Source organism: Octopus bimaculoides, chromosome 22, assembly GCF_046866305.1.
Source record: "Octopus bimaculoides isolate indiv1 chromosome 22, ASM4686630v1, whole genome shotgun sequence".
Lineage (NCBI taxonomy): Eukaryota > Metazoa > Mollusca > Cephalopoda > Octopoda > Octopodidae > Octopus > Octopus bimaculoides.
The window spans coordinates 12,881,206-12,891,205 of NC_142949.1; positions in this window are offsets into that span (position 1 = coordinate 12,881,206).

Genomic DNA, 10,000 nt, shown 5'->3' on the forward strand with positions numbered 1-10,000 from the left:
ACCATGTGGTTGGGAAACATGCTTCTTACCACATAGGCACGCTTGCGCCTATAAAAGTGTGAGATGCTTACACCACCTGTATATATACTATTTTACTCTTTTACTTGTTTCAGTCATTTGACTGTGGCCATGCTGGAGCACCGCCTTTTAGTCGAGGAAATCGACCCCAGAACTGATTCTTTACAAGCCTAGTACTTATTCTATCGGTCTCTTTTGCCGAACCACTAAGTTACGGGGACGTAAACACACCAGTATCGGTTGTCAAGCGATGTTGGGGGGACAAACACACACACATATACATATATATACATATATACGACGGGCTTCTTTCAGTTTCCGTCTACCAAATCCACTCACAAGGCTTTGGTCGGCAAGAGGCTATAGTAGAAACACTCGACTAAGGTGCCACGCAGTGGAACTGAACCCGGAACCATGTGGTTGGTAAGCAAGCTACTTACCACACAGCCACTCCTACGCCTACATATATATATATATATATGCTGGAGCATGGCCGCAGTCAAAAGACTGAAACAAGTAAAAGAATAAAAGAAAAAAAAAGAATATATATGTGTGTGTGTTTGTGTGTATGTGTCTTTTATCTTTTGTTTCAACCATTGGACTGCGGACATGCTGGAACACCACGTGAAGCGTTTAGTCGAAGAAAGTGAGCCCAGTACTTATTTTTGAAAACCCTGGTACTTATTCTATCGTCTGCCGAGCCGCTGAGGAGCAAACACGTCAGGAATGAAGAGACCCTGGTTAAATCACTTGACATAGAAGTTGGATGTTTTCTGAAATAAACGTGTCACTTTTCAGTGATAGAACTCCTAATTATTAGCAAACACCTTCACAAAAATAAATATAACTAACAAAAAATATACTTTTAAGGAAAACCAATTTACATGAAAATGAAAATCTTCAAAAAGAAAATATCTTTTAACTCCCGTTCACACCAGTCACTTTGAAATATAATTATATACGTTGATGCTCTTTGGAAATCAGAATTTACAATTACAACTGAACTTTAAAACATCAGCTGAATATCAAACGTGAACAAAGAAAAGCTACTCGTACAAAGCTATCCGTGTTAATAAGATCAAAAGTGTCTCTAAGCTGAAGACATTTTCACGGTGTCATTTTAGGAAGTAATACATTGTTAGATATTCCACTCATACAATGTGAAAAATACAATTTGAAGTTTTCGCTTATTGTGTATTGAAATATCCTTTTAATCCACCAGATGAGTTAATTATCGTTTTGATATGTAACTTAAAAGATTTACACTTCACAGAAGTGGAGCCAAGTTATTGGCCTCGATAGGCAAATCTCTGATTATGTCATACAATAAAAGACAGTTCTGTAAAGCGTTGGTAAGTTTGAATTCGTTTAGTAAAGTTATATACTTGCAAATTGGTTCTACCTGGATTTACCGTAATCTTAGAAAGTCTTGGAGGTTAACAAACTCTTTACTATTCATATATCAATTCCCCATATGGTTAAAGTTAAATTCTTGAAGATTTTAGAAATGATAATATTGATTTCAAATTTTGGCACAAGGCCAGCGATGTTGGGGGCAAGTCGATTATATCGACCTCAGTTCTCAACTGGTATTTTTTTTTTATCAATCTCAAAAGAGATGAAAGACAAAATGGACCTTGGTGAAAGTCGAACTCAGAAATTAAAGACAGACGAAATGCCACAATGTCCGGTGCAGCAACGATTTTGTCAGCTCACCGCCTTATTCATAACCATAATATTGAATGTATACCATAAGCAGTTGGATAATGAACGGGTCAGTATGATATTGCTGTGAAAAAGCTCGTTGAAAATCATGAAAGAAACTTTACTCTGTTATGGAGAGCAAAAAATTTTCAAGTGAGCTTATGCATAATACCCAGGTTGAAAAGCATGAGGGAAGTGAAGCAACTGTAGTTACAAAAAAGGTGAACTCAATAGCAAAGCAAAATGCGCTTGAATAATTGGCTGATAGGTGGGGGAAAAACCTCTGCATGGCAAATATGTGGCCCGTAATAAACAAGCTGATGTAGACCAGAAGCACACCCATCAGTGGCTACGGAGCTCAGGGCTAAAGGCAGAGAGTGAAGGGTTTATCTTGGCTGTCCAAGATCAGAGATTGTTGACCCGGAACTATCAAGCCAATGTGATGAAAAATGGTGTAGACCCAAAGTGCCGATACTGCAAAGGTGGGATAGAAACACTAGACCACCTAATCTCTGGGTGCAAGGTTTTAGAACCTGTAGAGTACAAATCAAGACATGACAGAGTTGGCCAATATCTACACAGGCATTGTGCCTAGAGTAGAAAAGAAAAGACAAATGGTACTAGAGTAGAAAAGACAAATGGTACAAGCACCACCCTGAGGCTGTAACTGAGGGAGAAAATGTAACTATTCTTTGGATCTTCTCAGTATGTACAGACCGGACCATCAGGGAAAATAAACCAGATATTGTTGTGAAAGACCAAAACAATAAAGTCTGTTAATTGATTGACATGAGCAAACCCTGTGACCATAATATCTCGGCAAAAGAATTTGATAAGCTCAGAAAATATAAATATTTGCTAATCGAAATCGAAAAGATGTAGCATCTCAAAACAGTTACAATACCAGTGATTGTAGAAGCACTTGGAATGATTAAAAGAGGAACTGAAAATTATTTAGGAATGATCTCTGGCTTACCATCCATGCAGGAAGTGCAAAAGATTGTCTTAACTGGTATGTTACATGTACTGAGAAAAGCATTGTTGCTGTGAATTTTCTTTCCTTTCCCCCTTTTATTTTATTTGTTTACTTTTGTATTTTTTCATTTTTTCGTCCTTTTCTCCTTTTCTCTACCAGATTGATCAGGTTGAAGGAAATGCGCCAACTGCTGCTGCAAAGAAAATAAAATTAATTGCAAAGACAAAAGCACATGAAAAATTAGCTAGCAGATGGGAACAGAGACCTCTGCATGGCAAGTATGTGGCTCGTAGCAAACAAGCTGATGTCGACCAGAAACGCACGCATCAGTGGTTACGAAGTTCAGGGCTAAAAGCAGAGAGTGAAGGTTTCATATTGGCTGCTCAAGACCAAAGCTTATTAACCCGGAACTACCAAGCCAATGTGATAAAAAATGGAGCTGACCCAAAATGCCGATTTTGTAACGATGCGATTGAAACTATAGACCACCTAATCTCAGGGTGTAGAGTCTTAGCACCTGTAGAATATAAAGCAAGACATGACAGAGTCGGCCAGTATTTACACTGGACAATATGTCAGCATTATAAAATCGAAACCGCTGACAAATGGTATAAACACCATCCTGAAGCTGTGACTGAGGGAGAAAATGTATCGATTCTCTGGGACTTCCCCGTACATACCGACAAGACTATAAAAGCTAATAAACCGGATATTATTATAAAAGATCAGACAAAGAAGACGTGTTTATTAATTGACATGAGTATTCCCTCTGATCATAATATAGCGGCGAAAGAATTTGACAAGATCAGTAAATATAAAGACTTGCTAATAGAAATTGAAAAAATGTGGCACCTCAAGGCGACTACCATACCAGTGATTGTAGGATCTCTAGGAATGATAAAAAAAAGGTACTGAAATCTATTTGAAAATGATACCAGGCTTACCATCCCTACAGGAAGTGCAAAAAATCGTGCTAACTGGAACGACTCATGTACTGAGAAGAGCATTATCGCTGTGAAAACAACATCCATTCATGAATTTTTTTTTTGTTTTCTTAAATACATGTTTTACCTGTGAATCTGCTCTAGGTGTACGGAAAACACTCGGCGAGAAATGGAAGAAAATTTGAAGAAAGAAGAAAAAAAACAACAACATAATAATAATAATAATAATAATAATAATAATAATAATAATAATAATAATAATAATAATAATAATAATAAAGAGACCGGGAGCACTATACTGGCAGTGCAAGACCAAGCTTTGGCCATGAACTGGATGGTCAACCTTAGGAATGAGCAGGTGTATCTGCTGTGCCGCATCTCTAATAGAGTGGATGAAACCATTGCCCATATCACGAACGAATGCCTTAGACTTGCCCAAAACCACGACAAGTTGTAGCGACACGACTAGGTAGCGAAAGTGCTACATTGGAAACTGTGAAAAGTGGAGTCTAGAGAGAGGCAAGACGTGGTACGAGCATAAACCGCAGATAATGGCGGAGTTGGAGACTAGCAAAATCCTCTGGGATTTCCCAATCCAAGCAGATCAAGTTCTAGAGCAGTGGTTCCCAAACTTTTTTAGGGTTGCTGTCCACTCAGGCCTCATTCCTAGCACCCCACCCAAACTAACCATCACAAATATAGACCTCTTTCTGAAGCAAATTCAAAGCAACTGTATTTCACAAATGAAACTTAACCTAACGAACCCATTATCGCCCCAATTTTTACATGAATCGCTACCCCATTATCACCTCATTTTTCTTTAAAGGAACGTTCCACCGCCACTATATAGTTGATGTTGTATGCCTCTTTGAACCATGAATAGTCAAGAAGAAAGACGAAAAATAGATAAATACTACAATACTACCCTCTTAATTACGGAATAGCCTGGCTAAGGAAAATGAAGAAGGTGAAGATATTGTTGGGTCATCAGGAACAGTATCAGAAGGCATCAAGAGGAATATTAAAGGAAATTGGAATAGAGTGCCCCGTAGAACTGTTACAAAAGGTTTGCCCCCTTGGCACGGCCAGCATAATAAAGTATTTGATAGCTGAAAAGAACGAATAGCATAGTACCGTAGGTGGCAGGTAGTTGGCTCGCTACGCATGCAAGACTCCAGGCGCTCCAACAAAACTTGTGATAAAGTGATAATAATAATAATAATAATAATAATAATAATAATAATAATAATAATAATAATAATAAATACATAACAAAAATACCAGGACTTACAAATATATATAACATACAAAAAATTGCACTACTGGGTACTGCACACATTCTACGCAAAACACTTTCAATACAGTAAACATAAGAGCACCACAGCAAACCACAGCACATACCCAAGGCGCACAGAGCTGCGCTCGGTAGTGAAGTGAAAGCACGTTATAAAAATAAAACTACTGAATAATAATAATAATAATAATAATAATAATAATAATAATAATAATAATAATAATAATAATAATAACAACAACCTATGGAAGACACACGAGATGTCGAAATATTGTTCATTTGATAACAGTCACTCTCTTCTTTATTGTTTAATAATAATAATAATAATAATAATAATAATAATAATAATAAGGCAGTGGCTCTCATGGCTTCTGATCTTAATTGATTGGAAGTGTTATCATGTACATTGTCTTGTATTGGTATAAAAAGATGGGCTACAGCAAATATTCTACGTAATACCACATATTTGCTTGTCAGTTGTTTGACCTTAACCAGTTAGGCATGTCCCTTGGTGGCCGACGATATGTGCATCTCTGATCACGAGCAGAAGTAATGGGAGAGCATCATAGCCATGTGTTGAGAGGAATTCTTTTGGGTTTGAATAATTCACCTTTGGAAACATGGGTTTTTTACTCTACATCCTTAAACAAACCTTATTCAGGGACCTTTTGAGCGGGATGGGCTACTCGACCTGAAGAAAATTCTAAGTGGGCTCCACCTGCGAGGTCATGCGCTGTTTATCTTGATATGAGATCACCATGTCGCTTACATATGGTTGTGATGCATGTGCCTGGTGTACCCTTATCAGACGGGTAGTCATGATGGGTATAATGGGCTTCGTATATTTTACCCCAGTGTCACTTTGATGCATGCACTGTTGTTCTCTCACTCACTACTACTACTACTACTACTACTACTACTACTACTACTACTACTACTACTAATGGTTTCAAATTTTGGCACAAGGCCAGCAAGTTCGGGGGGTAGGGTAAGTCGATGGCTTCGACCCCGGCGCTCAACTGGTACTTATTTATTCGACCCCGAAAGGTGCTCAACTGGTACTTATTAAAATAAGTACCAGTTTATCTTGGATGCCGAAGATCAGAGATTGTTGACCCGGAACTATCAAGCCAATGTGATGAAAAATGGTGTCGACGCAAAGTGCCGATACTGTAACGGTGGGATAGAAACAGTGGACCACCTAATCTCTGGGTGTAAGGTTTTAGCATCTGTAGAGTACAAATCGGCGGAATTTGAAACGTGACCATTAAGACGGACGGAATGCCGCTAAGCATTTTCCCCGGCTTAATCCTTTTTACTATAGGCACAAGGCCTGAAATTTTGAAGGAGGAGGACAGCTGATTACATCGACCCCTGTACTTGACTGGCTGATACTTATGTGATCAACCTGAAAAGGATGAAGGACAAATTCGACCATGACGGAATTTGAACTCAGAACGTAATGACTCGGAAGAAATGTCGTTATGCATATCGTCCGACGTGCCAACGATACAGACTGTACATTGCCATACTACTACTACTACTACTACTACTACTACTACTACTACTACTACTACTACTACTACGTAACCAGTAGAGCAAGAACGATCTGACACGTGCGCGCACGCACGCACACGTATATGTACATGTATATACATGCATGTGAGTGTGTGTGTGTATATATATATATACACACACATATCCACACATAAAACATCCTTCTTTCTCTATATATACGTATATATGTATGTATGTGTGTGTATACGTATCTATATGTGTATATATGTATAAATGCATACATACATACATGCATACGTGTATATATATATATATATATATATATATATATATATATATATATATATATATATTAGAAGGTTTGGAGGTGATGTACAGGAATTATATATTAGAAAAAATAATAAGGTACTCAGATATGTGGATGGTTGAACATTTATAGATTTTTATTAATATGTCACATGTTTTATAAATTAGCGCTTGCATCTATTCTTGTAGATTCTCCATACATACATACATACATACATACATACACACACATATACATACATATATATATATATATATATATATATATATATATATATATATATATATAGTTGTAATTTATAATAAACCAAAAGACGAAGACAGGTGTGCAAACAACAAACAGGTGTGATAGTTTAACGCTCAGGAAGGTGAGAAAGACTTTTACGTTTCTAGCCAACGCTCTTCAACAGAGAGGAAGACGAGAAAATAAACAGAGAGAGAATAAAAAAAAAGCTTTAGTGGCGTGGCAAACAAAATGGAAAAAAAGATTGTATTTGAATATCAAAAGGAGAATAATATACTCTTTTATTATCTTCATTATCCTCATTATGTTCATTATTAGTTTGTTTCAGCTTCAATGGAATAGTACATACATATATGATGGATGCAAACGCGTGTTCGATTATTGCCATCGCCTGATCGAAAGTCCCACGCATGCGAAGGCTACGACCAGTCATTTATGTGATAGGCCTTACCTTTTTGTTTCAATCGATGCCTGTGCATGATGATTTTTGTTATAGCGAGGAAAGAATTTGTACAAATCCAATCCCACTCTCTGAACATGGACAGCATAAACTCGGTAAGAAGAACCAGTCTAAACAATCGTTATATTGTCAGTGTCGCAGAGTTTCCCTATTATAGAGAGACGTTGTCCATTGCGCCAACTGCGCACCTGGACACCAACCCAGGTATTTCCACGTCCCCGTGCATACATACATGCATACATACATACGTACACATACTGTTGGATGGCCGTTGACTGCGCATGAGCTCTTCCGCCCTTTGACAGGTCTTACTTTTCGTCCTGCAGGGTGTTTAACAATCTCCCCTCCTCATCAAGCAAGCTTGATGGGGTTGTCAATTTAGTCGCCGACGACCCGAACATGCAACAGGTTGTACACACACACACACACACACACACATACATACATACATACATACATACATACATACATACATACATACATACATACATACATATATGTATGTGTGTATCTATACATACATACGCATGCATACATATTACAAAACATGAGAGATGGTTTATAGGCTATTTCGTTACATCAACTTGCGTAAAGTGATTATTTGTAAATTACATTATCAAGACTCCAAATACGTCCTTGTTACTCCATAATAGCAATATGTACCAACGTTATATGCCTTCAATTTTTTTATTCAACATTATTCGACTCCGTTTCACGTAATTTTCATTTAAATTTATTTCGAGTGACTTGCTTCGCAGACGGAATATATGGAACTGCCACAAGATCAATAAGTGAATCTTTTTGTGTGTGTGTGGGGTGGTGGTGGTGGTTAAAATTCACTGATCTCCAACTGCGGTATAAACACGCCAGAAGAACACAAAACTAATACATTATTACAGATGTAGTGAGAGGATAGATTCATTACAAGAACTCAAACAACCAAAGCATATGAAAGCATGACGCAATTAAAGGAAAACGCTTTAGAAAAAAAAATTGAATTCTAGCTGTGATTTTCTCCGAAAAAGCTCTCTGCCAAAATGTCAAAATTCACCTCTAGTCACGATATATGGACTTCATTTTACCAATTTAATTTTAAAAATCCATTATCACGAAACCTTAAATAAACAGACATCTTTGCAATCATGCGTTTTTGAATGAAATATTAATGGAATTCTTGTCTGTTGAATATCGTTGCATTGCTAAAAACTTTTCAGAAGGATGATTTTATCAGAAATGCACACTCAAAGACATTTACTACACAACCTTATACGAATACACACATACACACACAAGAAAATAAACACAAACACACACACATACACACACATACAAACACGTGCAGACAGTACATATTGCCATAAATTTGTCAAAAGCGGAAGTCCACTAGAAATAAAGACGTCCAATATTTAAGTTATTCATTTTAAGAAATTCTCTGCTCACATTCGACAGCTCTACAAATTACATGAACTAAAGACAAGCAGCTATACCAATGAACTTTCATTAAAAATTTGCTGCGAGTTCATCTTATCAAAAACAATATTTTTTCAGTATTGGTCTTGTTTTTTTTTTACGTCTGTTTCGAACAATGTAGGTAAATGTTTTGGCATTTAATCACAAAAAGGTCTACTGAGATACTTCTCAATATTCATATCAAACCATGTAACTTACGTTAATTGTACTTGTGAGGAGAAATGAATATCATCCTTTCGCGTTTCCTTTCAATAAAACATCAGACATTGTATATTGAAAAAAAAAAAAAAAAAAGACAAGCTATTATATCTATGATTTTGTAAGCTATTATATCTTTTGATTTTGTAGACACTAGTACTGAGAGTTTGAAAGAAGATTATGTGACCTTGTCATTGTAATAATTGTGGCACAGGTGAGATGAAGTACCTTCTTTCACAAAATAAAATCAGATTACTTATTTCGTTTGGTTCTGTTCTCCACACCCTCCTTCTATACATGCATCTACTGCAACAATTGTAAAAAAATATTACCTGCTTAAAAACGGAAAACAAGAAGATGAATACTCTTTCTGAAATCTGAGTGTTTAAGTAGTCTTGAAGTCTGTACACGAAGTAGAAACACTGTCTGGGTTGCAGAATTAGGAAAGAGCTTAGCATTTCATTCTGAACTCACTAAATGACTGTGGTTTTGTTGGATTAAACTGAGTTTAAGACAGACTTGAAGTTATGAATTATTTCAGGAATACATTTCCGTTGATCTTTTCTTTTCTACTCTAGGCACAAGGCCCGAAATTTTTGGGGAGGGGGCCAATTGATTATATCGATCCCAGTACGCAACTAGTACTTAGTTTATCGACCCCGAAAGAATGAAAGGCAAAGTCGACCTCGGCGGAATTTGAACTCAAAACGTAAAGTCAGACGAAATACCGCTAAGAATTTCACCCGGCGTGCTAGCGTTTCTGCCAGCTCAGACTTAGAAAACATTTCAGTTGATGGTAATGGAAAGAAGGGAGAATTGAAGTACTAGAAACGGAAGATTACTGACGGCCAAACGTTCTTGAAATATC